Source organism: Ailuropoda melanoleuca, chromosome 9, assembly GCF_002007445.2.
Source record: "Ailuropoda melanoleuca isolate Jingjing chromosome 9, ASM200744v2, whole genome shotgun sequence".
Lineage (NCBI taxonomy): Eukaryota > Metazoa > Chordata > Mammalia > Carnivora > Ursidae > Ailuropoda > Ailuropoda melanoleuca.
The window spans coordinates 23,028,315-23,036,834 of record NC_048226.1 but is presented as its reverse complement, the minus strand read 5'-3'; the positions used below and the strand labels follow the sequence as shown (position 1 = coordinate 23,036,834).

The following is an 8,520-nucleotide window of genomic DNA, read 5'->3' as shown; positions in this document are numbered from 1 at the left end:
TTACTGGAGCAGAAAGCACACGCTTAAATGACTGAGCCATCCAGGCGCCCCAACCTTCCAGTGACTCTTAAAGTGTACTGAAGTTGAAGGAAGTTTGATTTAATCTAAGTTGCCTATAAATATACAACTCTACCCATTCCAGTAAGTGTATAATGAACAGATATTTGATCAGCACATCTTGCTAATCACAGTAATTTCAACAGAGGACGTAATACTGCCTAGTCACCTCAAGAAAAGGCACACAGAATCTAACATTCCAAAGCTGGCTGAAACCTATACACTGAAGTTAATGACAAAGGAGAGAGTAAATGGTAGCTAATTCTGACTCCTAACCTACCCCTACTGGTCCAATATTCCAACAGGGGAACTTTCCTATTTCCAACAACTGAAAGAAACCTAACACTGCTCTTAACTTCCTGGTCTCCATCACACTTCTACAACACTAAGGACATGCTATAATCACTTACATCTTGTCTTTCTTCCTTCTTACCTTCCTTTCATTCACCGATGCTCTTACCACCTACTGTTAACTCATTCCTTCTAATACTCTCTCAACAAAGCACTCTATCATAAATTAGCTTGGCTGAACCCCAGATTCTCTTTGTAGGAATGAACACTATCATCAGGTTCAAGAAACAATGAATCTGATCATCAAGTCAACTCCCCCCCCAAAACAAAAATAAAAACTGAAGAACTGATCATCTTCCAGAGATTTCTATTATAGAGGATTTTCTTTAGATCACTTATAAAGCAGCAGCACCCCAAGAATGGGGTTATTTGGGGGCACCCAGGTGGCACAGTCCGTTAAGAAGCCTACTCTTGGTTTCGGCTCAGGTCCTAATATCACGATTGTGAGACTGAGTCCTGCATTGGGCTCTGCGATCAGTGCAGAGTCTGCTTCAGAATCTCTCCCCCTCTCCCTCCTGAGTGCGCTTGCCCTCTCTCTCTCAAATAAAATAAAATAAAATAAAATAAAATAAAATAAAATAAAATAATTTAATTTAAAAATGAAGTTATTTGGATATGGCTGAGCCAGCAAATACCACTGCACGCTTCCTCACAGTTATTCCTTCCTCAACTAAATGTATGTTTCTAATCTAACTCAGTTAGTAGAAAGGGTAGCTCATGTCTCTCGATTCATCCAGCATATCCCTATTTGGGCACAATCAGGAACACTGAAAGAAGCCAAGCAAGTATGAGGTTATAAATATTCTAAAACTTCTGACAGGGAAACAGGGACTTAGTAAGGGAAATACCTGTGAAAAGATTTATCCAACTTGCTCTTAAAAAAAAAAAAAAGGAATGTAATTTTTCTGAACCTCAAAAGCTTTTCCCTATAAACTATCACTTGTCATGGTATCAACACCCACGTTATTTATACACACACCACACATACTCCTGAAGGTTATGATAACTATTTAAGAATAAGATCTTGGTATATTCAACTATCCATGGTACATTTCTATAAAGGTTTTTTTTCCGAATTACCTGTTTAATTACTACTCAACTCCTTCAAAACTAAAATAGGCATATCACAAGGGCCTAATCATAGAATGCCAATCACAGATAACAAAAGGTCCATTACTCATTCAAGTAAAGATAAATAATAAAGAATAATTTGAGATTAAAGTCCTGATTCAAAACAAAATGCATGGTACTTGGCAAATCAGTTCTTCTCTAGGGCTCAGTATTAACTGCAAAATGCCACAGTCAAAATCACAGTCAAAATTTCTAAATCTCCTTGAATCACAGTCAAAATTTCTAAATCTCCATGTAGGACTTGCTAAGATACAGAAAATAGTACCTTATTAAGAGAATTAGAGTAATCCATCTGATGTATCTTTAGCATTCTGCTTAAGGTATAACTCTTATTTCAGACCAAAGCAACATCTCAACAACAAACTAGCAATAACTTATTCGTGTGATAACTGGAGCTGCCTCATAGTTTGGGGACATGCGTTTGGGAAACAGGAATAAGGCTGGAGCTGAATGATGGTAATAATATAAAAAAAAAAAAAACCAGCATAGTAGCTATCAGGTCTTTACTCTCTTGAAATTATTACTTGAAATTCATAATGAAAAATACAGGTGAGATAAACAAATGTTACAAACATAGAAGACACTCTACAAAAGGAAACTGCAGTAGTGCAATTCAGAACTCACTTCCCGGGGCGCCTGGGTGGCACAGCGGTTAAGCGTCTGCCTTCGGCTCAGGGCATGATCCCGGCATTATGGGATCAAGCCCCACATCAGGCTCCTCCGCTAGGAGCCTGCTTCTTCCTCTCCCACTCCCCCTGCTTGTGTTCCTTCTCTCGCTGGCTGTCTCTATCTCTGGCGAATAAATAAATAAAATCTTAAAAAAAAAAAGATCTCACTTCCCTTCATCTCACTGGAAAAACCTACACTACTGTCCTCCCTGATCTGCACGGTATTGCTCAAAATACCTTGTGAAATCAATAGCCTAAGAACTTATGTTCAGAATGTGTGTGTCCCAAGTACTTGGACTGACTCTCAGGCTAGACTTCAGAGTACTTATACTGAGCTTCACTTCATCATGGTCAGTAATCATAACTCAGCATAAACCAGTTAAGGTCTTTCCCAACAACTACTGCAACTCTGTGAAGGAATTAATACCTGCAGACAGTACCTTTCTACTAATGTAAAGTCTTTTAGCTAAGGAAAATGATCATCTTCGTGTAATAATGTAAGTTAAAGGGAAGCAAATCATTGAACTGACACAGAATTAAGGTAAAAATATGGGAAAAATTAAAGACGATAAAACCCCAGCAATGTGACAGAAAAACATTAATATCTTTGGTATCTTAGAACTAAATAGAATAGTTTATAATCTATTTCTACAACCAAACCATTCAACAAATTGAAAAATGATATATTCAAATAGCTTAAGGACCTAGATTACATTGAAAACATCCACCAAAATATTGCAGAGGTAAGTGAGAATAAATATGAATGGTCAAATAAAATTAAGGCAAATCAAACAGATAAAACACAAAGTCCAACAAGTCCACTGATACAAGGTGTTGACGATTCTGAAAGAGGTATAACATCTCTAACACAAAGAAGCAAAGTGATATGGTAATATAATCCAATCTATCATGGAAATAATAGAGCACACACTCCTTTTCCTGATATAGATCTCCTAATAGACAATAAATTACTCCTATCAGGGAGTGTACTTTTTAATTTCTTTCTGTTATAATAGCACAAATAAGGGGAGGTAGGGGGATGCATTAAATAGGTGATACGATTAATGAGTGCTCTTGTGATATACCAGGTGTTGTATGGAAGTGCTGAATCACAGTATTGTACACCAGAATCTAATATTACACTACATGTTAACCAACTATAATTTATTTAAAAAGGAAAAAAAAAAGAAACTCTCTATATAGGGGTACAAATAAATTTCATATAATATGGGAACAGATATTACCATTTACATCAACATGGATGGAACCAAAGGGTATTATGCTGAGCGAAATAAGGAGAGAGTGACAATTATCATATGGTTTCACTCATATGAGGAATATAAGAAATGGTGCAAAGGATCACAGGGGAAGGAAGGGAAAACTGAATGGAAGTCATTAAAGGAGAAAAACCATGAAAGACTCTCAACTATAGGAAACAAAATGAGGGTTGCTAGAGGGTAGTGGGTAGGGGGATGTGGTAAATGGGTGATGGGCATTAAGGAGGGCATGTGATGTGAACACTGGGTGTTACATGCAATTAATGAATTACTGAACTCTACATCTGAAACTAATGATGTACTATAGCTTGTCTAATTGAATTTAAATTAAAAAATACACGAACACATAGCTCAATGATTTCAGATGTACAAATACCTAACACCTCTGGGTCATTGTGTTATCCTCAACAACTGTAAATCTAACACAAATGATTCAAAATCATCAAATATCTGGCTGATCTATGAGGCTTTTTATTGAATTTTGGCTGTCTCATCTACTTTTTAAGATTAATTTTGCTCACCAAAGAAAATTAACCTAGTCAAGTCTTCTCCTATGAACCACTTCTATTCCACATTACAACTTCCTAAATTATAGGCAAAAAACGTAATGTTAGCAACATGGATTCCAAAGCAAAACCCAAGTGATACTGAATGCAGAAGAAACTATTGGGACTATTTCTTCCAGTCTGCCTCCTTGCCACCAGAGGATACCAGGGTCAAAATAGCACATCCCTTTTAGTACAAGGAAAGTCCCTTGAGGTTTCCTCATCTATCATTTGAGAAGTTGAAAGAAGTATACTGTAGCCAACACCCAGCTCCTCCCCTTCACGGTCTACTCACTTTTGGCAGAGATGGACTTGCTGCATTAACATCTGAAGCTGTTAATCAACATTCACATCTAGAACAAACATATCCTTGTATTTGGATCTCAAATACTGCTCTCTTACTGGGCCTTCATCATCTCACTTACGCAAGAGAGATACACTCACCCCTGTAAAATCAAACAAAACTTTCTTATTTCTACTTTTTGGCCAAAAATGACTAAAAGGTATCCCTACAAACACATTGTCAACTTCATGACAAAGTACCTAGCTTCACTAAAACAAGTCCAGATAAACACTGAGTAGTTTTGACTGGCTCCTATTTAGGAAAAGCTCACCACTTCCGTGTTTAGATTATGGAGCTAGATATTAGATAGGCATAGATTCTAATCACAGACATTCCACTACATGGAAGGAACTATAATAAAACTAAAAACTTGCACCAGAACATTTAAAAAAATTGGTAATGCTGACACATTTCTTAAACATCTACTTTTTGATAGGCTCTATGCCCACTGATCACCGCAGACAACTGAAGAAAAAAAAAAAACCAAAAAACAAAATCAATTGTCTTCAAACACCAATGGTGTCCACTTACCATACTCACTGCATTTCATAACACACGTTCCACAAATATTAGTTCACCTCTTTCCTGGACATCACTTAGATACCTCTAATTCTGGCATTCAATGTTTGATCCAAGAGGTAGTCATCTCCCTTTTACATGTCCTTGCTTCCATCTCAGCATATGTGTGTGCCCTCTGGGATCTAAGGATGTGTTTCCTTTTTTGCTTTCATCAGCATGTATGTTTAAAAAAAAAAGGGAAAAATAATGAGCTCAGAATATCTTATGAAAATTTTAAAAAAGCTGTCTGAGAAACTGGCAATGTATACTGCTACATCTACCATTTCTAAGTATTCAGAGTTTTCGCAGTAAGCCAAATTTTCTACTGAAATAATATTCTCTTAAAAGTTAACTGAGGCACATTGACTGGATTTCAGAGTGTCATTTAAGCTCAAATTTTGAAATCATTATGTTCAGACAAGGTCCTTTGTCATCATGAACCTAGCCAAGGCCTCTATTATACACTATTATTTTTTTTTTAACAAGGTTATTTTACCTGGAGTGGTTTACGTTTGTCCTAAACGCAGCTAACACCATTTTCAGCTTCCTTGTGATACTACTGCGTAGGATCCACACTGACATGTCAGATAGTTCAGTGTTCAAATTCTCTCCTCCTTTCAGAGTCATCAACTATGTGGGAAAAAAAGACCTTCATAAGACTAAAAAAATTGCAATGCAAAAAAAAAATAATATCTTGCTTTACTTATTTACTATAATTCAAATATTGAGCTTTATTATATGAATGGCCAGTCCCAAGGGAACTGGAGTGCAAAGATGAGTAAGAATGTGGCGATGTATTATCAACTAGATAACATGTATTTGAAAACGTCATATACTCTCACAGAGGCTATAAGTGACTACTTGCTGAAATCAATTAACTTTTATTGGAAATGAACACAATAAATTGTTTTCCTAATCTCTGAAATCAGATTATGAAAATTCTAGACAAGTATTACTAGTATCACATAATTACATAAGTTACTTTCTACTACATTATTATTCTACTACAAGTTAAGACCTGCAATAAATAAAACATCAGATAGATTTACAAAAATTACAAGACTTCTGGGCAACCCTCTCGGATCCCCTCCCTCCATGGGAGCTTTGCACCACTTTGCTATCACTCAATAAACCTTGCTTTGCTGCCCAACAAAAAAATAAATAAATAAAAAGAAGAGTTCTGTTATTACCTGCATGTGAATCCTGAAAAAGTTAAACTCACTGAAACAGACTATAATGGTGGTTGCCTTGGGCTGATGGGGTGTGCAAAATGGGGAGATGCTGATTAAAGGGTATAGACTTCTTATTATAAGATGAGTAAGTTCAAGGGATCTCATACACAACATGGTGACTACAGTTAACAGTACTGTATTATAATATTTGAAATTTGCCAAGAGTGGATCTTAAGTGTTACCACACACACACAAATGCTAACTATGGAAGGTGATGGATGTGTTAACTAACCTTGTTGGAGTAATCTTTTCACAATATAGGTGTATAGTAAATGATCATGTAACACATCTTAAAATTACACAATATTATCAATTATATATTGATAAAGCTGAAGCAAATTACAGGTCTTCTAAAATTTTACATGATTGAAGAGTAACGAGTTTATGGAGGCAGGAAGCCACATCACTTTTTACACACTGTTTAGTAAGGCCCAGTTTACCTATCATATCATACAGACACAGAATACCACAAATAACTCAAAACCATGAAAATTTAAGGTAGCATAATTATTAAATCCCAGAATTCTGTTTGAAACTGTTATTTAAACCACAATGAAAAACCCATTTTGATGTGCAATGGGTACATAATTATGAAGTTACTGCTAATAAATGTGACTGGGAAATCAGGAAGTTGTTGCCCAAATGTGCTTTAGATATAAAGTGCAATTCATGTGAATGCAGAATGGGAAAAATCCTAAGGGACAAGTATCTACTGCCATGAATGTTTGAAAACTCTTGTTATTATGTGTTCACAATGGAACTCTGTAGAAGCTTAGATCTAGCAATCCATAACAAAAGATCCACATTCATCTTATACTCCACATGCAATTTACAGGAGTATCTGTGCCAAGTATTTTTTCAATGTACGTTCCCACAATCAAGGTTATCAAACAATTCAAGGAAGTTCTAGGCAGAGAATATTACGGCCAAATCAAAACACCCACTAGAAATAAGCATCTTGCAGAATCTAGAGGTCTTGTCACTCACCTCTACCTTGCAAAAGTGGCCATTAACTTTACTTAAGGAAATATGAGAGAACAGGTTTCCTTTGAATATGATGCACAATCTTGCTCATGCCAAAATCTAAGGACCATCCATATCAGCAGATCTATGCAAGTTTGAAAGCTTTCCTTTCAAAACAGGAAAAAGTACCATAAATTACTCAGAAGTTGGTTTTGAGAGCCAACTGGATAGAAAACAAGGCTCTTTGCATACCACCCACACGATTTAGAGCAAAAGTTCTAAAGTCATATACATCAGAGTCAATTTTATCTTAACAGAATTCCTTTGCCTTCAGAGATAGATAAAGTCCTTTGCCTGGGGCCCTGATAACCAAGGAGTTCCATTGTAACAGTCACAATCTCTTAAATAAATATCACATTTCTCTAATATAAACCAACCGAACCGAGGAGGACCTGGCTACTTTATGTTCCCTTCCTGAGAGTGGTCATCAATACTAGAAACTACTTTGGAAGAGACCATATAAATTTGGTGGCACCAACTGCAGTAATTTTGGGGGTCCTTTTTCCTTGGGAGACTATTAGTTGAAAGGCCGTGATTTAACATATGGAAACTGAAGGGGCACCTGGCAAGCTCACTTGGTAGAGCATATGACTCTTGGTCTCAGGGTTGTGATCTGGAGCTTCGTTTTGGGTATAGAGATTATTTAAAAATAAAATCTTTAAAAAATTTTTAAAAATAAAAAATAAAAGATGGAAATGGTGATACACATACTACATTTTTTGGTAAAATCAAAGGAGAGGGCACAATCAATCTACCAGTCTGATGTTAGTAAGGAGTTCAAACTGATCTTTAACTCATATTTTACAAGCTACTCTTACAATCAATAAGGACTGATTCATTGCCCAGTTGAAAGCTTAGCAGTAAAACCTAAAAACCTCTTCTCTCTTCCTTTTAAAAGTGAGTTCATCACTGTTGCATAACCAACTGGACCTAGATATTTGGGCATCCATTAGCTATTTAACTGGAAGAAACTGTCCACTCCTCTAAGCACTTCCAGTACATCACTAAGTGATGCAATTAGATATTCTGTACTCAAGAGTATAAACTATATTTTAGGGTGTAATTAATTTGTATTTTAAGTAATACAACTTATCCCAAGTATGAAATCTCCCTGGTTCCCAGTACCCAGGCTCTTCCATTCATTTAAAAATTTTTAAGTAAATACTTACTCGTAGGTTGTGATGATTATTCCAGGATATCATCTACTCTGATAACACAAGACACAGGGCACTGTAAAAGCTCATCAACTGAGATAAACATCCATGAAAAGGAATATCTCCAATTCCAAATGATTTAATGAAGTCTGATTCAGTACCACAGTTTCCTTCCATAGGT

General features: G+C 36.1%; 3 non-coding genes across 3 annotated transcripts; all 3 read right to left on the bottom strand.

Annotated features, from left to right (window-relative positions):
- Positions 1-586: 586 nt before the first annotated feature.
- LOC117803903 lies at positions 587-657 on the bottom strand. Its single transcript, XR_004628024.1, has one exon. It is a non-coding gene; the product is annotated as a small nucleolar RNA SNORD108 (small nucleolar RNA).
- A 1,861-nt stretch (positions 658-2,518) lies between these two features.
- Positions 2,519-2,585, bottom strand: LOC117803902. The gene has a single exon (XR_004628023.1). It is a non-coding gene; the product is annotated as a small nucleolar RNA SNORD64 (small nucleolar RNA).
- A 2,714-nt stretch (positions 2,586-5,299) lies between these two features.
- On the bottom strand, positions 5,300-5,372 carry LOC117803905. Its single transcript, XR_004628026.1, has one exon. It is a non-coding gene; the product is annotated as a small nucleolar RNA SNORD107 (small nucleolar RNA).
- Between the last annotated feature and the right edge of the window lie 3,148 nt (positions 5,373-8,520).